The following is a 25,080-nucleotide window of genomic DNA, read 5'->3' on the forward strand; positions in this document are numbered from 1 at the left end:
TCTAAGCGCCCCTTTCAGAGACAGCGCAAGGGGAACCAGACAAATGCATAATTTGGTTTCTTCCACAGAACATCTGTCAAGTTTCTACCTTTGGCTCTTCTAGAGAAATTGGCGGGACATGTCAGAAAGATCCTAGAGTTCTGGAGCCAGTTCTGAACAGCTCGCCCATGGCTTCCTTTCCTGTTACCTTCATCTATTTTCTGGTCTGCCATATCAGAGGTGCCTCGTGAGCAAAAAGCAACTGGTTGAAGAGGATGGTTCCCCTACAAGCCTCAGGAGCCAGACGTCCAGAATTCTTTTACATGCCAGAGCTACATGGCTTCCTATTCTACTTTTGTAGGTCTTTAGTTTCTCTTCTGCCATCTCTTTGGCCTTGGGACTAAGAATGAGGCAAGGAAGGAGAAATATGGCTTTATCATCGTGGACTACTGTTCCATTTATTTACCATCTACAATGTGAATATGTGTGGTGTATCATGTTCACCAACCTTAAATCTTTTGAACCTAACATGAGCTTGGTTGAATGGACTATATTGAGGAGCCATTATTCCATAATTTTTTCTCTTGATTTTTTTCCCAAAAAGGACCTGGAGAGCATTGAGAGGTTCTGAAAGAAGACTTTCCCAAGAAATGAGTTTCTAACTTACTCTTCATCCATTTCAGAACATTTAAAAAATTTTCCCATTAGATCATAGGAGTGTTGTTTTCTTTCTTAGCTTCTCAGATTTCTGAGAAGAAATCTTCTGAGAGAAGAAAGTCTGAAAAATGGGAAGCCAGTGTCCTTTGAGTAGCAGCAAGAAGAAAGTAATTTTCTTCATGCCAGAGGGCAGCACTCTGGTAAGTAGTGACTCTTTCCTTGTCACACTGCTGCTCTGGGGGCAGCTTGCTCTAGTACCCTTAAATTATGTGCTTGAAGAGTAAATAAAATAAAATAAAACACAATAAAATAATAGAAATCTTCCATCCTGTGTCACTGTCAGTGTTGTTTAACCTCCGTAGAAGCAACTTCTTAAAAGTCCAAATACTTTCCAGTATTAGATTTTTTGGTAAAAATACTTTTTTTTAAAAGATTTTATTTATTTATTCATGAGAAAGAGAGAGAGAGAGAGAGAGAGAGGCAGAGACACAGAAAGAGGGAGAAGCAGGCTCCATGAAGGGAGCCTGACGTGGGACTCAATCCTGGGACTCCAGGATCACGCCCTGGGCCAAAGGCAGGCAGGCACTAAACCGCTGAGCCACCCGGGGATCCAAGGTAAAAATATTTCTGATGGCCTTGTCTTTTTTAAGAGATTGTCCTAACTAGAAGCACACCAAATCTTCTACTATAAATGTCTTGTAAAATGTGCAGTCCTTTGTTAGAAAGTTTTTGTTTGTTTTGTTTTGTCTTAAGCTCAAACACTCTTCTATCACTTTTACCAGAATCACTTGGGATGTACTTGTAAAAAATTCAGATTCCTGGTCCCACCTCGAATCTACTAAGTTGGAACATCTGAGTTGAAAGCCAAGGAATCTGCATTTCTCATATTTGAGAACCTTGGTTCTAAATCACATAGATGCTAATTCGTGAACAAAAAAAGTCTCAATCTGGACCTAGACCATTATTTCTCAACCCAGGTTGTATATTAGAATTGCCTGGAGTGTTTCAAATATAAGATGTCTGGGCCTTACCCACCACCAACAGAATTTTGGTAGAGGTAGGGTAGTGGTGGTAGGATTTTTTTTTTTTTTTTTTTAAGCTTCTAAGTGTTTCCAGTGTATAGCCACAATTAGAACTTCTGGTCTAAACCTAGAGCCCTAAGAATTGCCTTCAGGAGGTTTGTCAATATACTCACCAAAATGGCATAATATACAAAAATTGGAATGACTACCTGGCTCATGGTGAACTTCTCTTCTCAAGGACTCTTGATTCACAGTGTAGGGATCCTTGGCCAGAGTCCATTGATCCAGCTGAGATGTCAACCCATGCTGAGTTCACTAGTATCTTTGCCTTGGAAATATTTTTTGTTCTTAAAATCTTTTCATTTTTTTTCTTTTATTAGACTGTTTCTCAAAATAAATATCACTTTTTTCTTACAATAAAAATAACACATTAATAGAAGTAAATCTAGACAAAAGTTGTAAAGCAAAAATGAAAACTATCTCCTTCCAGAGTGAAATCTTATTAACATTTTGATGAGTGTATTTCAACATTTCTTTCTATGCGTATATAAAAAAATGTGATCATATACATACTGTTTTGTCATCTTTTTTATTAAATGTAACATATCATGGGCATTTTTCTTTATCATGAATATTGATCTTCATGATTATTTTTAAATCAATATAGCAGCATTCCATTGCATGGCTTTACCATGATGTATTTAATGAACTCCCTATTGAGAATTGAGAAAAGATACTTGGCATTTTTTCCCTGTTAGGAATAATGCTGTGATGGACATATTTGTACATTAAACTTTGTATGCTTTTCTGGTTATTTCCTTAGGATAAATTCAAGAAGTAAGATTGTTGGGTAAAGGGCACGCACATTAAAAAACTGATTATATATTACCAAAGTACCCCCTACGGCAACTGATCTTACTTCCACTGCTACTACCATAGCCTGGGAGTGTGTTGTTCCACGCATTACCAACACTAGTATTATCCATCTTAAAGTTTTGCCAAACTGTTAGGCAAAAATTATACTTATTATCATTTAATTACTTTGATTACTTAATCGGGTCTCAGAGAGAAAATTTCACTTGAGCCCTGGAAGCCACTAGAACTCAGTCCCACATTGGGGAAGAAACAAGTGACTGAGTTTATAAAGGCTAAGATGACATTCTGCTTATTACTATTATTTTTTAGGTGTCTGCTTTTGAGGTCTCACAGTGAAATTACTGGTTGTTTTTATTTTTAGTTCCCTTTTCGGTCACAAATATCTAAGTTAACTTGAGAAGAATTTGGAATAGTCTTGAAGAAGTTACTCACTGCCCTTCTGTCCCCCTCACCTCAGTGAGAAGTAGTGTGAAACAGGTCTGGCACTTCAGTTTACTAAATAGCTATGCCACTTTCCTTTGGTTATCATACTTCTGGCTTCAAAAAGTTTTTTTTTTTCTCAAAAACATTCTCTTGTTTATCCAGCAGTGGTTTTATTCCTCCCCCCCATTCCACTGTTTTTATTTTGTTTTAATTAAGATAATATTCACATACCACAAATTTAACCATTAACTGTTTTAGAGTGTACAATTAAGTGGCCTTCAGTTCATTCTAGTGTCATACACGTCTCCCATCTAGCTAGTTCCAGGACCCTTCCATCACCCCAAAAAGGAGCCCCGTATCTAGTCACTCTCCATTCCCTTATGTGTGCTGTGGCTCCTTTGTATACAATTAAGCTTGCACAAATGAGCTTAGGTATGGACAGTCAAAAGAAATGATCAAATATCAATCACATTTTTTGTGGGGTATGAGTCTCAGCCAGAAATGCAAATATCACCTTTTTGGATGGCTATTAAATGAAAAAAAGACAAAACAGAAAAGAAGTGCTGGTGAAGATGTGGTAAAGTAGGAACTCTTGGCACTGCTGGTAGGACTGTAAACTGGTGTAGCTACTCTGGGAAACACCATGATAGTTCCTTAAAAAATTAAAATTAAACACAGAAAAATTAAACACAGAATTTCCATATGATCCAGCAAATCCATGTCTGGATATGTACTTCAAAGAATTGGAGGTCAGGATTTGAACAGGTATTTGTACAACCATGTTTAACCATGTTTATCTCAGCATCATTCACAATTGCCAAAAGGTGGAAGTGACCTAAGGGACCATCCATGGATAAATGACCAAACAAAATGTGATACATACCTACAATGGGATATTACTCAGCTTTAAAAATCAATGAAATTCTGACATATGCTGCAACATGAATGCACCTTGAAGACATGCTGCAACATGAATGCCCCTCGAAGACATGCTAAGTAAAATCAGTCAGTCATAGAAAGTATATAATTTGAGTTATAGAAAGTACCTAGAGTAAATAGTCAAATTCAGAGACAGAAAGAATAGTGGTTGTCAGGGGTCGGTGGGGAGGAGAGTGTGGGGAGTTACTGTTTAATGGGTAGAGGGTTTCAGTTTGGGAAAATGTAAAGAGTTCTAGAGGTGGGTGGTGATGGTGGTGGTTGCACAACAGGGTTAATGTTCTTAATAATACTGAATTGTACACTTAAAAATGGTGAAAATGGAAATAATGATTGCATCTTAAAATTTTTAAGTTTCTGATACTAAAAAATATTTTTTTAGCCACTTTTGGATACTACTAGAGCACCAATTAACTCATTATTTTGAAAACTGGTAAATAAAGGTTAAAAAATCCTGAAAAAAAAAAAAGATATGTGTAGAGAGAAATTACATTTGCAGCCAGTTTGAAGGATCTTTCTTTTTGGCCTTCTTATTTTAGTATCTATATTCACTGAAAGCTGGTTATTACCTTGTGTGTGGGCCCCTTGCCAGCCTGACAGATGAGCTTGGGTATGGACACTCAAAAGAAAAATTATCAAATATCAAATGTGTTTCTTGTGAAGTATGAATCTCAGCCAGGAATGCAAAATTTCCCTTTTTTTCCTTTATCTGTAGCTCCAGTTGTGGAGGCACTATTATATTACTCTCTTATCAGAACTGGATCAAATCTGATTTGTTGAAAATGGAAGTTATGACACTAAAGTTAGAAATCCCTTAAGTTGAAATTTGAGTAGTACAAAATGTGATATTTTGGAAATACACATAAAATATGTATTTCCTTCTAGGTTTTGTCTCTGTTTGCTATAGAACTTTAAAAAAAAATTGTTAACTGGAGGGTGGCTCCAGTTCTTGGTTTTGTTCTTGATTTTGGCTCAGATCATCTCTGCACTGGGTGTGGAGCCTGCTTAAAATTCTCTCCCTCTGCCCCTCCCCTCTGCTTGCACATATGCACATGGGTGGTAGCCCTCTCTCTCTCTAAAAAAAAATTGTTAACCAGATTCTTCTCCATGGACCAAAACATCTCAAACAGTAAATAGCAGCTCTTTATATTTTAATGTCTATTTTATTAATATTATAATTTATTTAAACATTTCTTCAAACATTAAGCATAAATGATTAATATTCCTCAAAGTATTTACGTGCTACCTAAGATGAATATATCAAAACTTACACATTTAACAAATTAAGTTACCCAAATGCTTAAGCATTGATTGCACACTTATTTAATCAAACTCTTCTAAACATTAAATAAAATCATGAATCTCTATCAAATGCTTCAGATAACTAGCAGGAAAGAGTGCACAGGAAGATAGTGATAATTACGAAACAAATCATACTTGCTAGTACAAGTTACAAATACGCTAATGCCATGGATTGATTTATTGATTGATTGCTTGATTTTCTGGGGTTGCCTTCCTAAAGCTGCAGAGAGTTTCACCAGGGCTGAGAGGGAAAAGGACAGCTTCCCAGACTAGCTGAGGTTGCCGAATCTGGTTGTCAAGCAACTGATTCCTGGTCAAGACCTAGCCTCCATTGTGCTGTGTAAAACTTTTAAATGTGAGCCACTGTAAAAAGACTGAGTTCCTTTTTATATTTCACTTTCCCTTTTACATTAATGAGTTTTAAATCCATGTCTTTCAGGAGACTTTTAGTTCTTCAAGCTTCATGTATTTCCAAGAAATGATACATTCTTTAGCTTATCCTGCCATTAAGACCTAATTTCTTAGTATTACTGGAAAATGATGGGTTGTATGCATTATATTTAATAAGGTCATTCGTAGTTTTTGGCTACAAGTGGATGAGGGATCATTCCATCTTTGGGACATTTGGCTAACAGATCATCTGGGAACAATTACATATCACCACTAGTATTGATGACCTGACTGATCTCACATTTACCTAAGGTTCTGTTCACTTATTAGAATATCTTTTTTTCCTCATATAGGATAATTTCTATTTTTATCTTTTAAAAAAATCTGACAAAAAAAGTCTGACACCCTCAATTTGCTCTTAAGCTCATCCAATGGATTTTTATTTTCAAGTATTATACTTTCCAGTCATAGAATTTCCATTTGTTTTTTTTTTTATGATGTCTATTTCTCTGCTGAGATTTTTCTCTCTTTGCATTAATTATGAGCATATTTTCCTTTATGCCTACAGGCATAGTCATAGTAGTCACTTAAAAATCTTTGTCTACTAATTCCAACCTCTAGATTACCTCACAGTATCTGCCGGTTGTCTTCTATAGATAGGTCATGTTTCTCTGTTTCTTTGCTATGTCACATAATTTTGGAATGTGTTCAGAATATTGTGAGTGATACACTACATAGATTCTGGACTCTGCTATGTTATAGCAAAAAGCATTGATGTTTGGTTTGGGCAAGGTGATACCTTGCTGAACTCAAACTGCAAACTCTGTCTTCCCTGCTTCACTCTGGCCTGGAGCTGGGCTCTGCGTGATTCAGCAGTTAGTGAGGGGTCTGGGCTGTGTTTATACACAGAACTTGGTTCTTTGGCCCTCTTGTTTCTGAGATTATTCTCTTCATTTTCTAACTGCTAGTTCGGCCCAATCTCAGTTCTCTTACTCTTCCAGCCAATAAAACTTAAAAAAAAAAAAAAAAAAAAAAAATCCCAGGTTTAGCCACATGGAACAGACTGGGACCTCCCCCAACATTAAAAAAAAAAAAAAAAAATAGACAACTCACCCAGTGCCTTCCCTTCTTCCTGTGTCCATCTCCTTCTAGTATCTTCCTGCTTTTGTTTGTTCTTTAGTATCTTTAGGTAATTGTTTTAATATTTTATTCAGAGTTTTTAATTGTTACTTGTGGGAAGATTGGTCCAACAGGAACTACCCAGCCATTGCCAGAACATCTTTTTAAGGTCAACGATTCAGCTTAAATTTTCTAATTTATCATAGAATATATTGCTCTCCTTACTATTTTCTTTTTTTTTTTTTTTTTACAATATGACGTCTTGGCCATTAAATGTTTTACTGCATCATAGAAATGATTGCAAGGGAAAAGTTTCCTCTAAACAAGGAGTGCCAAAAAGGTTGGCTAAGTCTTGTATAAATGTAAGCCTATATTATTTTTCAGGAGTTTATGATGGAATGATCTATGTAGACTCTGATTCCACCTGATAGCAATTGTATGGTTAGAGCAAGAGTTTTAACATCTCAAAGTTTGTTTTTCTTTTTATCAAAGGAAGATTGTGATTCACTGACCTCTGTTTCCAAAGCTGAGATTATAATTAAGTGATATGCTACACTTTAAAGTATCTTAGGATGAAAGCAATTCTAATTATTTCCTTTACTTGGTGTCAACTAATATTCTGGGTGTTAAGATGGGGATTGAAAACATAATGGCTTTAGCTCAAACCCTTCACCTCCCATCCTTCTTCTGTTGCAGTTAGCAGACTGGAGAGGGCAATACTACCAGGGAGGTCTGGTGGTTAGCCACTTAGGCCAGGCCTCACCACATGGCAGGATCATATGATGATGTTCCAGCATCTGACCCTCAATCTCACACTCATTTTAGTTTTACTAGTGTTCCAGAACTGATCAGACTAATAATTGATCTAACCAATCTCACAGAAGTCTAGCATGCACACTAGAAAGCTAATTTATTAATCTGCCACAGTAACCAGAATACTTGTGTCTGATGTGCAGGGTGCTGGGCATTAGAGTAATGTAAGCTAAATGTAAGCTAAATTAATAACCTACAGGTTTTCTTGATACAGAAACAGGGCAAAGAGACATGGGTAATGACTACAGTAACAATAAAAACATCTGCCATTCCGGGTGCTTTATATTCTTTTTGGTTATTTTTACAACTCCAAATAAGCTAAAATATTCACTTATATCAGAAATTCATCATCTTACTTTGAACATAAAAAAGGCACAACTTAAAGTAGTAGAAAACCAGTTTCTCCTATATCTGGTTAATAAATGTTGGATAAGATGTAAAGAATATCAGCTTGAGGAGAGCAACATTATTACCCTTAGCAGGCAGGGCTCATGGTCTCAACCCAGGGAATGTATATGCTCATTTTACCCAAGAGTCTTGAGGACACACACTAATCCAACCGAGCAAGGTTTGGGCATAATATCGAGGAGGCTGGACTAGAATATTAGTGTAACAGATTAATTATACTGATCATAACCAGGTAAGCAGGATACGGAAAAGGGATAGTGAGCATGGAGCCTAGGTAATAAGGGAATTTGAGAATGAAAATTTGCAGGTCTTTATCCCGGACCATCAAATGTCCAGACATTGAATCTGCAGAAGGAAATAGGCCTATCATTAGAGAGCCATGTTTTTTATAGGGCCAAGGTGGTTCATTTGGTTTCACTCTAGTCAGAAAAGTGGCTCCTATGTTTCCAGGATTTGATCTTAAGCACATTTAAATTCTCTAGTTTTTAGTGTCTTCAAAACTGAAAAAGATAAATTATAATATCTTAATTTGGAGTTCTCTTTTTCCACTCTGTTGCTTTCTTTCAGAGCTGGACAGCCTAAGTGACCCAACTCACTCGGAGTAGAAGTCCCACTAAAATAATGATACTTATGGTGATGGTAACGTTTTCTGAGCTCAACAAATGCCTATCACTGCTCTATGTGCATTTTTTATCCTCATCAATCAGCTATTGTTATCTTCAATCTTTACAAATAAGGAAGTAGAGCGCTGAGAGGGTAAGAGATTTGCCTCAGGTCACACAGTTTATAAATGGCTGACATTGGAATCAAACCCCGGCCTTCTACCAACGCACTGAATTGCCTGTTGGTTAAAATTACTAACTGTTAAGGCTGAATTGTGTCTCCTCAAAATTCAGGTGACCCCAGGACCTCAGAAAATGACTGCATTTGGAGATAGGGCCTTTGAAGAGGTGACTGAGTTAAGATGAGGCCGTTAGAATGAGTCCTAACCGCATCTGCCTGGGGTCCCTGTAAGAGGAACACGAGAGCTGAGCCCACACAGAGACAGAGAGGCCACGTGAGGATGCAACGGGAAGGAGGCTGTCCACACGCTGAAGAGTGAGGCCTCGGGAGACATCAGCTTAGCCAGCACCTGGAGCTTCTAGAACATGGGAAAAATACATCCTCTTGTTCAAACCATCGAATCTAAGGTATTTTGTTACAGCAAGGACTGCCAAGCTAACACATTAATCGTGTTCAAAGTAATTTTAAAGTTCTTCTCCCTGATTTCATTTATCATTTATTCTTCCTTTCTCTTTGTCCCCCCTTCCTTCCTTTCTCTCCTCCTCTACTTCTTTTTCTCTTGCTCCTTTTCCCTCTCCTTCTCCTCCTTCTCCCCTTTTTCTTCCTCTCCCTCCTTCTCCCTCCCGGTCTCTCTTCTTTCCATCTTTCTGAATGAGAAGGCTTCTTAATCATCATGTGAAAGGGTTGACATTTATATAGAAAAAGGAGTCACTGGTCCTAGGTGGAAGCCCCAGCCCATGCATGATTGATTACAGCATTCTGGCATTCCTGAGGTCTTTGCTGACTTTTGGCCTCTCCTGGCTGGTCGGCCTCAGGGCCTCCCCATGAGCTTCGTGGCCCCAAGTGGTGAGCATGTGCACATGGCGCTGAGCCTCAGTGAGGATGGACCAGCTCTCAGCTCTTCTCCAGGGTTCTGTGTACTTTGGAGGATGTGGGGCAGGTTTATATTCTGCCGTCTAGGGATCCTGAGATGGCCCAAGACCACACTTGTGAATTAGTCTAGTGATGCTTGCTGTGCCCCCTAGAAATTAGCTCAGGGTAGCTGACTGGCTGACTGCTTGCTTAATGGGGCTGTGATTAACAATGTCCCAAGGAGCTATCTTTTTCTCATTTAAATCCTCAGTGCCCAGCTGTTTTAATAAAGGCTTTATTATTTAGGTATGGTGAGGCCAACAGATCACCATGATTGCCACTGGAAAGATAGTTTGTGACTCACAAGTCCCAGGAGAAAAGAGCACATGGTTCTGTGCAGGGACACACAGGGAAGCACTGGAATTGATCCAGAGGCAGAGGAGCAGGAGGGAAACCAGGGATCAGAGCCTTTATTGTGCTTTCTACAGGGAGGAACGCAGGGAGGCACGCAGGGTAAGTAGGTTTAGGATTGGCTGACTTGAGTCATTTCAGTGGGCTCTGGGGTACAGGGGCTGCCCCTAGTTCTCTGATACCACTGTGGGAGATTGGCTCAGAGCTGGAGAGCTGTTGAAGTATGGGCTCTAAATTGGTTGGTTTGCTTTGAAAAGTACCCTGGAAGGCAGGGAGTCTCTAGGAACTGTATTAAAATGGGAGGGGCAGTCCCTCCAGTGTCAGGAAGGCCCCAAAGCATCAGAAACAGGAAATAAATTTCTGTTCATGTCTTCTGCCCATTTCATGATTGGATTTTTTTGTTTCTTGGGTGTTGAGTTTGGTAAGTTCTTTATAGATCTAGGATACTAGCCCTTTATCAGATATGTCATTTGCAAATATCTTCTCCCATTCTGTAGGTTGTCTTTTAGTTTTGTTGACTGTTTCTTTTGCTGCACAGAAGCTTTTTATACTGATTAAGACCCCAAAGATACAGATGTAGTGAAACGCCAGGGCACCTGCACCCCAATGTTCATTGCAGCAATGTCCACAATACCCAAACTGTGGAAGAAGCCACAATGTCCTTCAACAGATGAATGGATAAAGAAGATGTAGTGTATGCATATACAATGGAGTATTAGTCATTAGAAATGACGAATACCCACCATTTGCTTTGACATGGATGGAACTGGAGGGTAGTAGGCTGAGTGAAATAAGTCAATCGGAGAAGGACAATCATCATGTGCTTTCAATCATACGAGGAATATAAGAAATAATGAAAGGGATTATAAGGGAAAGGAGGGGAACTGAGTGGGAAAAATTAGAGAGGGAGACAAACCATGAGAGACTCCTAACTCTGGGAAATGAACAAAGGGTTGCGGAAGGGGCGGTGGGTGGGGGGATGGGGTGACTGGGTGACAGGCACTGTGGAGGGCACTTGGTGGGATGAGCACTGGGTATTATACTATATGTTGGCAAATTGAATTGAAATTAAAACAATGCCAAAAAAAAAAAAAAAAAAGAAAAGGGAAACAGGAAATAAGAGAAGTGGTTAATACACCGGCATAAAGTTATGCTCTCTAACAACATTGTGGGCATCTCCTACAGTAAAGCACTGGGCCACAGTCGCAAACAGGCAAGATAACACGCATGCTTGTATCAAGTGGGATTGACAGCGCACCAGAAACCCTTGCGTTTCCTTTACTACAGATCTCAACATCTTTACTATTTTCACAAGGTTTTTTGGGGATCAGCGAGTGAAAGAGAGGTGGCAAGGGATGGTTTCCTTGTAACTTCCAGGCCCGCGTGTGCCTGTGCAGAGGGCACTCTGTGCCCTTGCCTTCCCCACAGGGCAGGCCATATGGGTCTATGCCCCATGTGAGGGGAGAGGACCATGTGTATGCTGGGTAGGCTGCTAAGTGCTCTATTAATTAATATTATTCAAAAGCGGAATGAATTTTCTTGAGTCACAGAAAGTATTCAGAGAGTAATCACTGGTTGTAGGTGTTGTCACCTACAACCATTAAGTGGATAGTTAGACTTGCTCACTTCAAAGATACTTTCTTATTTATTTTAAATTTATTTAAACGAAAAAGTATTTTTTATAGTTAAAAACAAAATTTTCAATTTTTTTTGGTCCTAAGTTTTCTCATATATAAGATAGTATATGCCTCACAGGGTTTTATTAGTATATCATTATTTTTTCTATTACAAAAATATGAATGACTAGATTATTTTTCTTTAATCACATTGATAATATTTCTTTGGGAAAAAAGCATAAATCTGTGTGAATACACAGGATAAATCTGGTTTCTACCCTGAAGCTAATGTTAAAGACAAGATGGTTAGCCTCTTCCTACTTATTCCCCATCTTTGGATAGATAGCTTGGCCTGAATGGTCAGTATGGTCATATCAGTTAGCTCTTTGTCCTGTAAATGTGACGAGTGAGATTGGGGGTAGTGCAGGAGGTAGATGAGGGGCTTTCCAATTTTGTTGCTGACTTCTGTAAGTGTGAAGATCTTAAAACTGAGCCTTAATTTCTTTGAGGAGTTTGTCTTCCTCTTTTCAACAAATTGTGGACAACTTAAATTGGCTTTATCAGTTCCATAGCTGGAGAATATTATAAATATTTCCCCTCCAAATTTTTGGCTCGACATGGACTCTCTGTTAGCTTGAAAATAAACAAGAGACAGACAAAACAAAGCCCTAAACTGACCAGGTTATGAATTGTCATATGAAATAGAATTTGGAAGTGGTCATCACTGATTTTATTTAAATCTATCACTTCTCCCAAATAAAATATAATAAATTTCGTCTGAGAGGCTCTAAGTTTGGGCATCTGAAATACATTGATGGCAAAATGATGGGCCAAGTTACCTGTTCATAAATTTTGTCAGTGAGATTGGAGAAGCATAGAATTTTTTATTGACACTCTAAAGTCTTCCTTGTTCTAGTTTTATAATTCAGGGAAACAAAGTGCCCTGAGCTTTGCACACACCTCCTTCATTTCATCTGATAATGCATCCTCATTTATATAATTAATTAGACACTAAAGTTAATTAAAATACCTGATGAATACTTCCTGCCACCGGAGCTCCTTATGGTCTGTTATAATTGATGGCTATTTTGTTTGTTCATAATAACTCTGTTGGAGTGTCCTCTCTGGTTGGACTCAGGGTAATTTTTCTAGGTTAGATTTAGATCTTTATAAGACAACTTTTTTCCTGGATAAATCTCACATGGAAGAATAGCCAAAGAAAGCAAGTTAAAACAAGTGCTTTTGTGGCTAGACCCCAACTTTCTGGCCTTTCTCCTTCTTATGATTCCACTTTGGAACACACTGGTCTCGTCCATATTTAATTGGGAAAATTCTTTACTCTCCTAAACTACTGACCCATTTGGGACATTCAATCTGAAGATAGCAATTTTTCCTTGACAAATTACTAGTTTCATTTCTCAGTTAATAAATAGCCTTTGAGAACTTATTTAATTTGTGATTGGTGTTGTAGAAAAATAGGTAAAGGACTAGATTCATAATCTTTGCCTTTGAGTTTGGACAGGAACTCATTAGTATTAAGTCACACAAACTGACTATATATTTTAGTTGCTGATGTGTACATATAACTTGAAAATTAACACTATTGTGAGATCCAAAACTAGCTGGAAGGGGAGTCTACTGAGGAGTTATATCAGTATAAGTAATTTAAAAGAGGAATATATTTTGCTTTTCTTTTATACCCCTTATGAAATATGTACATTCATGATTTGAAACACTTTCAGATGCATTAGGACTCTAAGGTCCTATTTGCCAAAGATATAGGTTTATAGTCACAAGTAGAAATAGTTTCAAGAGTTGTCCTCCTCTATAAATACTGTTAGAAAGAATTGTTTAAAACCAACTATCAATACTTACAGGAAATGCCTTTCAAAATTTAATTGGCTGATCATCAACCATTATGTGTAGTTGGATAACTCATTTACATATCCAGGAGTACATTTTTCAACTAATTTTGCCCTGAGGCTTTACCAAGACACTGCTTAAAATTAATTGTTTCATGAGTGTATCATTGAGAAATTTTTGTTTATTTATTTTAAATATTTTATTTATTTATTATTCATGAGAGATAGAGAGAGAGAGAGGCAGAGACATAGGCAGAGGGAGAAGCAGGCTCCATGCAGGGAGCCCGACATGGGACTAGATCCCGGTCTCCAGGATCAAGCCCGGCGGAAAGCGGCGCTAAACCACTGAGCCACCCGGGCTGCCCTCATTGAGAAATTTTTAATAGTGAAATAGAGAAGCTTGTATTTTTCTAGACCAAAATGATATCAGGGATGTTCTCCAGTGTAGAATTTGGGGACTTGGACTTGAAACAGGCACAGGACTCTGTTTTGAAGAAATGTTGACCTTAACTTGGAAATGTTCCTCCTTGTCAATCTGCTAGTCCAATGTGAGTCTGATTATGGTTTTCATTATTTATAAGATGACTCAAATCTTTTAAAAATATATAGTTCTTATTAAAGCTTGTAGCAAGAATATGTACTCCGGGCTCTCCTTAGCAAATATAGCCTTGAACATAACCCACTTCCCTTTACAGGTCCATGTTAGGCAGAAAGAGGGATTGATTCTCAAGGAGCTATAGTTCGTCCATCCTTCTTAGATCTGTATTTCTCAAAGTGAAATGGAATCACTGAGGAGCTCCTTAAAAATGGTAAGGCCCTGGTCCTGAATCTGAATCTCTGTAATGGGACAAAAAACCAGCAGTAAACCAGCAGCATTACACTCTGTCTGCATTGAGACCCCACACACTCCACAGCTAAATCTATCTGGGACCAAGCCAGATCTGAGAAGCATTTGTACCGAATTGTGTTCTGGCATAAAGCCCTCAGAGACCTTGGGAGAAGCAGTCATGTAGGGAAAGCATCCAGTTTTTTGAGGAGCCATGGCTATTGTATGAGCCCACTACCCTCTACTATCAGTGTGATGGGCCCCTGCCTAGAGTGGGAGAACTGGGAAATCTTAACTCCCCTCTTTGGCCGAGACTTCACTTTTTATTCCCCATTGGATCCCAAAAGTCTCCAGTATGTCTTTTAGTCTAATCATTAAATAGAAATGCAGTATTACCATAATTATTGTAGGGATATTCTTCAGGATGCTATCCACTGTGTCACTTGATGCCTGGTACCTCCACTCAGTGTCACCTGGGATAATTTCCCTTAGTTCTTGCTGCTACTGAAAACTATAACCTCTTAGGTAAATAATATTTGTTTTGTCTTTTGGAGAATGTGAATGTTGCCAACTGCTCATGTTTTTGGCTTTTGTTTTGGTAACTGGGCAAATTCAGCATTAAACATGTGGGCCACTTTTAATAATGAACTGTGCAGGCCATTATGGCACATATTTCTGTACGCTGACTTTTCTGCTTATCTGTGTATGTGACACCACTTGCCCTCTGCCATGGTTTTTTTAATCTTTGGGGTAAAAATCTTGTAATTGCTCTATGTATATTTTTTGATTCTTTAAATCCTTAAGGAATGAAGATATAGATTCAATAATAAACAAAACAATTACAGTAATCCTCCATTATCCACAGGTGATACATTCCAAGACCCTCCAGCATATGCATGAAATCATGGACAGTATTGAACTCTATATATATTATGTTTTTTCCTATACATATATACATACCCATGATAAAGTTTAATTTATAAATGAATAACAATTTCTCTTTCTCAAAATATCTTGCACTGTACTCACCTTTCTTGAGATGATGCAAGATGATAAAATGTCCACGTGATGAGATGAAGTGAAGTGAATGACATAGGCACTGTGACAGAGCTTTAGGTTACTCTTGACCTTCTGATATGACAGAAGAAAGATCATCTGCTTCTAGACCACGGTTGACCACAGGTAACTGATAAGAGGAGACTGCTGTAATATGTAAAACATTAAATTTTTTTTAAAGGATTTTATTTATTTAAAGAAAGAGAGAGAGAGCATGTGCTTGTGCACATGATGGAGCAGAGGAAGAAGGAGAGGGAAAAAAAATCTCTAGTAGACTCCCTGCTGAGCAAGGAGATGGATGAGGGACTCGATCTCAGGACGCTGAGATCACGACCTGAGCTGAAATCAAGAATTGGATGCTTAACTGACTGAGTCACCCAGGCTTAGGTTTTTGTTTTTATTGTGTCTTGCATATAAGACATTTCATAAAAAATCTGCTAAATGAATAAGTGGTGAGTTCTAGAAGGTATGTAAAGGAAATCTGGACATATGCTATTTTTGCAGAGAATACAAGAATAAAACTAACAGTTAATAATAGTAATAATAGCCAATAGCAGTTGTGAGCTATGTGCTATAGACATGATCTTGCTTGATCGTCACAAGAGATAAACGAGATAGGTATAACTAGTACATATAAGGACAGTGAGCCATAGGGCAATGATTTTCCCAGGTCACCAGAGGGTAAGTGACAGAGCAGGACGTTTTGGGTATGTTTTCTTGCCAACCTTTGGTTTAGTGGCTACAGGACTTTGGTTGAACCCAGTGGTTGCAGACCTTGACTTCTCCCCACTTTGTTCCAGGTGTTAATTTGTCCTAACTAACTTAGACTTTAGATGAGGTTGTCTTGTTCTCTGAGATCAAGGCAAGATTAATATAAACTCTTGCTTCACCTCCTGGACAAAATCCAACATCTTCCCCCAAATCTTTGCAGATTCCCAGAGGCTTTTATACCCACAGTCAATTCTGGCTCAAAGTTGCTGCTTTGATGCCGTTCTCAAACTTCTCTGGGTCTCTCCCCTTCAGCTATTCTCTTCTCTCTGTTCTGTGCTGTTGCAAAGTAGAATTTGGTTTCTTTGGCTGGTTTCAACAAGCCCCCTATCGTGATACACTTGTGTCTGGCAGATTTTAGGAAGGTTTGAGGAGACAAACATCATTTAGAGACAAAATCCGAAAGCATTTAATATTGATCATTGGACGCTCCTCTTCTTTTATGTTCCTTAGCTAGCTTGCCATAGGAGATTGCTCGTTTGTCAGTTTCTCCAGCAGGTGTCAGTCTTGGGGCTCAGCACTTCTCTCTTCTCTCTACCCAGTAGCTATCCAGCCTAGACAGCTGGAGTTGGAGGTGTGGGTGTGTAGAAGGCGTTCTATGGTGTGTGGGCGTGGAGAGCTTTACGGTGGCCCATTTCAAGGCCATCAACTCTTAGACCAGTTGATTTGCCTGAAAAGGTCCTCATAGTTTAGATGTTTTCTCACTTCTTCTTTGCCACCTCCCCTTTTGTAAGGATCCCCTTTCTTGCTTTCCAGAGGAATAACATATCTCTCCCCCCATCCCAAATTTTATTATAGTACATTGCTTTCAAGTGTTAAAATCTTTGCACAAGGGAACCATTTGAAATATTGATGTGTCTAAGAGAGTGATAGATTCTAGTGAGTGGTTAGCTATTCCTTTATAGCTTGGGTGGTTTCCAGTTCTTGGCTTATAGCAAATTTGAAGGAGAACTTGATTGAGTTGTCAGCTGATAGATCATTTAAAAATACATTTTGAGGATACATAACTATGCTAATTTGGGGAAATATAACTCAGGGAGAATCCAGCAGTTGAGTGATGTTGCTATACTAAAATGCCTTCACTACCATCTACTTATTTAGGTGAGTAAAGCTTTTTCAGCATTTTCATCTATAAAAAAAGACAAGTCATGGTGAAATTAGTGCTGTGTCCTGGGTCTTTTTGGCAATAAGTGTAGTCATCTAAGGATATAGGAACTCAAAAAAAGAACTGTACCAAATATGTAAAGCTAAACATTTCCAATTTTTCTTTTACTTTTCATGTAATATACAGGCATGCCCTGTTTTATTCCATTTTGCTTTATTGCTCTTTGCACGTATTGTGTTTTTTCACAGATTGAAGGTTTGTGGCAAACCTGCATTAAAACAAGTCTACAGACCTCATTTCTCCAACAGCATTTGCTCATGTCATGTCTTTATGTCACATTCTGGTAATTCCCACAATATTTTAAACTTTTCATTATTATCAGATTTTTAATGGGGGTTTGTGACTAGTGACTATGACTCACTGAAAGCTTAGATGATGGCTCACCTTTTTATTTGGCAATAAAGTATTTTTAAATTAAGGTATGTACTTTTTATTTTAAGACATAATGCTATTACACACTTAATAGACTATGATTTGGGGTGAACACAACTTTTATAGGCACTGGGATGCCACAAAATTCACTGGACTCACTTTATTGTGATATGTATTTTATAACAGTGGTTTAGCCAAACTTCAATGTGTCTAATTAGAGGAAATCCGATCATTTTCCTCAGTGGTGTACGCTTAATAATGGTAATGATAAGTCAACCCACGCACTGAAAAAAAAATGTAGAACTTTAGATTCATTGGAAATAAGCGAGCAACCAAATTCAAGTATTAACTTTCATTTATTTATGGTAATCCATAATAAGGCTTTCAAATATGAAATTTGAATAAAACACTATGGAAGAATTGAAATGGAAATCCAAGCTTTAGGAAAAAACATAAACAATAAGAAAGGATAAGATAAACAGAAATGTAAAAAGAAATAAGTAAATTCTACTACTTTCTTCCTGTAAACTCAGTAGATTATCTTGAACAGGCTCTAGTGCAAATGTGGCCAAACCACTTTGGAAGATCTGGCTATCATCCAGTGGGCAGGGCGCTTCTCCTGTGTACAAGAGGATGGGAGACAGTATGAGGATGATTGATGATTATATTCCTGCACGAGTCATTGCCATGGTTTGGGTGTTCTGTATACACTGACCTTAGAGTTATTACTCAGTTTTTTTTTTCAATGTAGTTACTCTTCACTGAAAAACAAAAATGCTTTCTGAGTACTAACCAATAAAACTAATCTTATCTCTTCTTCCCAGATGGTGCAATAAAGACCTAAAAATATCAAAGAAGTTTTCTGAAACATTACAAGTAAGTGGAAAAGAGGAATAGAGGACCTCAAGTCCTCATTCTAGGATTAGTAGACTGCAATTTGTGGCCGCAGGTGTGAGGTGAGGTACATAACTTGAAGATTATGGCAGTATGGTGGCTTATGGTGACTTGTTAAAGTAGACTGATGAATAACAAGCTCTTTCTTTTGACATTTTCTAGAATGGCCTTTTGAAATGGACCCGATGAAGTTTGTCCCTGCCAGGTCTCCTGTACCCTTTGCCCAGTGCTCCCATGCCTGTCAAATATGTCAAAAACAGAGGGGATTTTCATCAATTGTGTTGGCTCCTTCCTTCACTTCCTGGAACTCATGTGAGGTGAACATGTCAGCACCATAGAGGAAGCCACAGGAACAGGAGAGGAGAGGGGAGCAATGGCAACCCCTAGTCAGGGAAGGCACTTCTGTGGGGACATGTTCTTGTCAGATTCAGATTCAGAAAAATGCCTTGCCCTTGTCTAGGTCCCTCATGAAACCCCGAGGACACAAGCACCTGTAAATTTGGGGGCTGGCGGCTTCCATTGCCGCCCGTTTGAGACAAGAGGGAATCTTTGAGTTTGAGGGGGCTGGAGTGGGAAATGAAGGTCTGGGTAACGGACGCGATCTCTAGTTTTTCCCCTTGCAATGTTAGTTCACATATCATAAAATCCACTCTTTAAAAGTATGCAATTCAGTGGTTTTTAATGTATTCTGAATTGTGTGACTGTCACCACAGTCTAATTCCAGAACATTTTCATCACCTCGGAAGGAAATCTCATGCCCATTAGCAGTCATCCCCCAATCTTCCCTCCAGCCCCTGGCAATCATTTTTGTCTCTATGGACTTGTCTACTTTGTCTGTTTTGGGCATTTCAAATGAATGACTTTTATTTGAATGTGACTTTTTGTGATTATAACATTCCCAAGGTTCTTCCACGTTGTGGCATCTATCAGCACTTTGTTCTTTTTTTTTTTTTTTTAAACTATTTACTTATGAGAGACACAGAGGGAGAGGCAGAGACATAGGCAGAGGGAGAAGCAGGCCCCATGTAGGAATCTGATGTGGGACTCGATTGCAGGACCTCAGGATCACGACATGAGCCAAAGGCAGATGCTCAACCACTGAGCCTTGCAGACAACTCTACTTTGTTCTCTTTAATGGCTAATATTCCATTGTATGTCTATACTACAATTTGTTCATCTCTCCATCAGTTGATGGGCATTTGGGTTGTTTCCATGTTTTGGTTATCACAAATGATGCTGCTATGAACCCTGGCAGAAAAGTTAATAGTTTTTTAAAGTACATGTAATTGAGAGCTCATTTTAGTTGAACAAATGCTGACAGGCTTGTCAAGAGTCCTTGATACCATACCTTACATTAGTCTGGCTAGTCCAAAAGCCATGGTAGATTAAGAGTAAGACATAACAGAAGTATTTTAGTATGCATGAAGGATGTGAACATGTTTATTTGCCTAGTATCATCTACATATTTTCAAATCATGTTTACAAATTTCGTTCAAAAATGTTGCTGGCTGACTATATCTTCATTGTCATGGCCATATCACATTTGTATTTTAGAAATATCTCCCGATATATAAAGTTGTCTGTGGTTTGATTTCAACCTTATTCACTAGCCCAGTGGTTCCGAAACTGAGCACTGAGTGCCTTTGGAGACTGCAAGAAAATTATTTTTTTAAATATATTTTTTATTGAAGTTCAATTTGCCAACATATAGTATAACACCCAGTGCTCATCCTGTCAAGTGCCCCCCTCAGTGCCCGTCACCCAGTCACCCTATCCCCCTGCATCCCCTTCCACTACCTCTTGTTCATTTCCTAGAGTTAGGAGTCTCTCATGTTTTGTCACCCTCTCTAATCTTTCCCACTCATTTTCCCTCCTTTCCCCTATAATCCCTTTCACTATTTCTTATATTCCCCATATGAGTGAAACCATTTGACGCTTGTCCTCTGATTGACTTATTTCACTCAGCATAATACCCTCCAGGTCCTCCAGTTGAAGCAAATGGTGGGTATTTGTCGTTTCTAATGGCTGAGTAATATTCCGTTGTATGCATAGACCACATCTTCTTTATCCATTCATCTTTCAATGGACACTGAGGCTCCTTCCAGTTTGACTACTGTGGACACTGCTGCTATAAATACTGGAGTGCAGGTGTCTCAGCTTTTCACTGCATCTGTATCTTGGGGTAAATCCCCAGTAGTGCAATTGCTGGGTCGAAGGGTAGCTCTATTTTTAACTCTTTGAGGAACCTCCACACAGTTTTCCAGAGTGGCTGCACCAGTTCACATTCCCACCAACAGTGCAAGAGGGTTCCCATTTCTCCACGTCCTCTCCAACATTTGTTGTTTCCTGTTTTATTAATTTTCGCCATTCTCACTGGTGTAAGCTGGGATCCCACTGTGGTTTTGATTTGTATTTCGCTGATGGCAAGTGATGTGGAATATTTTCTCATGTGCTTGTTGGCCATGCATATGTCTTCTTTGGTAAAATTTCTGTTCATGTCTTTTGCCCATTTCATGACTGGATTGTTTGTTTCTTGAGTGTTGAGTTTAATAAATTCTTTATAGATCTTGGATACTAGGCTTTTATCTGATATGTCATTGCAAATATCTTCTCCCATTCTGTAGGTTGTCTTTTAGTTTTGTTGACTGTTTCCTTTGCTGTGCAGAACCTTTTTATCTTGATTAAGTCCCAACAGTTCATTTCTGCTTTTGTTTCCCTTGCCTTCATAGGTGTATCTTGCAAGAAGTTGCTGTGGCCAAGTTCAAAAAGGGTGTTGCCTGTGTTCTCCTCTAGGATTTGGATGGATTCTTGTCTCACATTTAGATTTTTCAACCATTTTGAGTTTATCTTTGTGTATGGTGTAAGAGAATGGTCTAGTTTCATTCTTTTGCACGTGGCTGTCCAGTTTTTCCAGCACCATTTATTGAAGAGACTGTCCTTTTCCAGCGGATAGTCTTTCCTCCTTTGTCGAATATTAGTTGACCATAGAGTTGAGGGCCTATTTCTGGGTTCTCTATTCTGTTCCATTGATCTACTGCAAGAAAACTATAGGGGCAGTGCAGGAATGTTTTAAATTTATGAGTTCAAGATATTCTAAACTAAGTGCTACTAGTTAAGGACAGGCTACAGTTTCAACATTAGATGGTGACACAATCTGTTGAATAAATATCTTTGTGAAACTGGGATGTTGGCAGGAGCTCTGATAAAGTGCCAAATACTGCATGAAAACCAATGTGGAATGGGAAGCAGCATGGCTGTGTTCAATCTGATTCAAAGATCTGAGAGGCTCTAGGGTAGCCCGCCTGATACACACATTCCCCAAATAAGTAATTGTAGTTCTTTAAGAATGAAATAAATATTTTTTCTTTGTTGCAAATTAAATGTTATTTGAACTAAACATTAAATAACTAAATAAATCATTTGGATTAAATGCTATTTCATAAATGAAGCTTTTAGCTATTCCCTTTGGCCTCAAGGTGCCTGAAAAATGACTGAGATATGTAAGTTGCAATAAACCAAGATGTTTGGGACCCTTTGTTCCAGTCTCTTCCCTTAGTTTCTCATGTTTTCTTTGTTGAAGTCTCAGTGTTTTTAAAGTATATCCTGTTCTTTCATGGGTCCATGTCCTTGCATGTGTCTCTTTGACCTGGAGTTCACCCCTTATCTCCATTCTTCTTCTACCTGGAAATTTTTTTTAAAACCCTTGGAGACTCTTCTCAAATATCCTCTCCTCTGGGAAGCCTTCCCAGACCTCTCCAGGTGTGCTCACTTACCGAATTTTCAATGTTTCCAGGATGTCTAGTTTATTCCTTCACTTTCTGCCCCCTCAAATTTCATTGTGCTGAAATCTGTCTGGGTTACTGGACTTCCTTTCTCATTCTGAGTTCCACGATCACAGAAACCACATCTTAGCAGCTCTGTATCTCCAGCACAGCACCAGGTGCCTTGTGACAGACCGGTTAACTGCATGAGTAGACTGAAAGCTAACACAAGATATCTATTAAACTACCCTCTCTCTTTCAGAATGCACGTCCCCCCGCCACTGGAAGCAATTTACTATGGTAATATTGGAGAGTACTGTAAATAATCCTGATTGCAGTGCCCAGAAAGCTTTATAATCAGTCAGAGAGACCACGTGAATACAAACTGTGACCGTTTCAAAGGCAATTTCCTGACCACCACCTCAAAGCACATGTCAGACACAAAAGTTGTGCCAATCTATGAGCTCCAATTGAAATGATAGAGTTCACTGCAAGTTCAGCCTGAATTGGGCTTAAATGAAATGAAATTGATAGCAGATGAAAGCTCAACAGGTTGCAGAATAATTATATACTTGTTACGATGTTCTCACTAATTGGAGCACTAGCTCAGTGAACCTCATCTTCTGGAACTGCTACTGGGGTAACTGGCAGACACATCTGTTTGGTACGAATCTGCATATTTGCTCATTTGCCAAAAATGTAAAGTAGAGCCTTGAATTAGTTTCAGTTCACTTCATCACTTCCAAGCTGAAGAATCAGCGGAATATATTACAGTGCTTCTCCCCTCCCCTCGACATGCCAAATTACATCCACAAGCGAACATTCACAAAAGGCAACCTTAAAAAGCAGGCTGTCTGGAATGGTGATGGACAGAGACGCCTACACCCTCTGCATGAACATGTACTACTCTCATTTATCTAACTAGGGGCCCCGTGCTCATACCAAAGGGACGGCTGATAAAAAGACACTCTCTAGAAGCTCTTATTTTCAAGATGAAGGTGAAACTTGTATTTTCTTAAAGGAAGGCCCCTTTAGCTCATACTTCATTCCCTTTGGCAATGTGTGCATTCATAGATAAGTATTTTCCTCATGTCTTCAAAAGTTGTGCTTCTAACTGAATTAAAGTTTAACCTTCATTAATCCCGGTGGGGTTCTCTCTAAAATAACTGGTCGCAGTTACTTTAATGTCCTGTTCATTTTATTTTATCATGGTTCTCAAATTATAGTAATCCTCCCAACCCTTAGATTCAGTATAAAGCAATTTCATGTTTATATTGTACTTGGCAGACTCAGGTTATCTTCAAATATTCTACAGAAATAAAACTATCAGTCCACAGAGAAGTAATCACCTGGTGGAGATGAAAATGCTTTAAAAAGAGAGGGTTTCCTCTTCCTCTTTAAAATATCAATTGCAATGATGTCTCACGTTGCTCCTCGTGGTTAATATTTTTGGAACCTTTATTTCAGAGCATAAGGAGCAGTGAGTGACTGAGTTACTTTTGAGAGAGAAATTCATTTACAGGCTATGTCTTGAGCTTGCAGGGCCAGCTCCCCAAAACCGCTTCCAGAGAGACCGAAGCTCCTCCTTCCCTGGCTCCTACCTGTTTCCTCAAACTGGCACCACGTGTCAAGGATCAACTGGATCCTTCTTTGTGCCAGACACTTTCCGCTTGTTTAGCAGTGAAGAAGACAGACAATCTAATGGGAGACACAGAATGAAAGTAACTTACCCCATAGTATCAAGATCATTATGCAGTGATGATAAAAATTGCAACAAGGTGCTGAGAAAAGAACAATCTCTGGATATAGGGGCAGTGCTGGTAGTTAGGGAAAGCTTTTCTGAGCAGGTGTCAGATGAAGCCCAAGATGAGAAGGAGTGCACCTTGAAGGCACTGGGGGTAAGAGCCCCACAGGCAGAAGGAACAGTAGGTGCAAGGACCCTCAGGACTGACAACTGGAAATGTCTCTCCTCTCCATTCTGCATTCACCAGTGCCCCTGTCCTTTGTTTCACATTCATCTTTCATATATGTAAACTGACCGGAGATTCCATCTGGTAGACCTCCTGGCTGGGCCAAAAGGTTCTGGGTGTTCCAAAGAGCCATCCATACCTAATACCTAGAAGGCAGGGGTCTTAACAAATTGCATATACTAATATTTGGATTTTTATTCGTTTGTTTTAAAGATTTTATTTATTCATGAGAGACACAGAGAGAGAGACAGAGACAGAGACAGAGACAGAAACATAGGTAGAGGGAGAAGCAGGCTCCATGCAGGAATCTGATGCTCAATTCCATCTCAGGACCATAGGATCACACCCTGAGCCGAAGGCAGATGTTCAACCACTGAGCCACCCAGGCGTCCTGCATATACTAATATTTGGATCCATGAAAACTGAAAGTATGAAGCTTTTCTAGGAGATACCTTCATGAGATCAGGGTTTGTGTTTTAACAGTAAACCCTGGGAAACTTACAGACCTCTGAGACATGCCCCATTCTAACTTTCTACTTAAATAACAGTAAGTTCTGCACAAAGATGAAGAGTTGCTATTTTGCCTGTTTCATCCCTGAAATGTTGCTAGCCTCTTGAATTCTTTTGAGGTGAGGGATCTGGGTAAAAATCAGATGTAGCACTAATGGCTGTGTTCTTAGCCTGTGGCCTCCAAGGACCCCTGTGGCTGTGGGGACCCACAGCCATCTCATAGTGGCTGCCACCTGCCATCATCACATCTTTCATTCTTCCTACTCCAAGAGGATATTTCCCTAAGAAGAGGTAAAATGAGTAAGCCAT

The 25,080-nt window shown here is 38.9% G+C and overlaps 2 long non-coding RNA genes across 2 annotated transcripts in view; one reads left to right on the plus strand and one right to left on the minus strand.

Annotated features, from left to right (window-relative positions):
- On the plus strand, nucleotides 1-23,904 carry LOC140620395 (uncharacterized). The gene is made up of 7 exons (XR_012020187.1): nucleotides 1-836; nucleotides 8,493-9,115; nucleotides 14,145-14,258; nucleotides 15,315-15,457; nucleotides 17,453-17,547; nucleotides 18,461-18,512; nucleotides 18,693-23,904. It is a non-coding gene; the product is annotated as an uncharacterized lncRNA (long non-coding RNA).
- Nucleotides 17,974-25,080, minus strand: part of LOC140620394 (uncharacterized) — a 36,054-nt gene continuing 28,947 nt past the window's right edge. The window contains exon 3 of the long non-coding RNA XR_012020186.1: nucleotides 17,974-18,255. This is a non-coding gene — a long non-coding RNA (uncharacterized lncRNA). The remainder of the gene's footprint in view (nucleotides 18,256-25,080) is intronic.

The sequence above is a fragment of the Canis lupus genome, chromosome 28 (assembly GCF_048164855.1).
Source record: "Canis lupus baileyi chromosome 28, mCanLup2.hap1, whole genome shotgun sequence".
In the NCBI taxonomy this organism is placed as follows: Eukaryota; Metazoa; Chordata; class Mammalia; order Carnivora; family Canidae; genus Canis; species Canis lupus.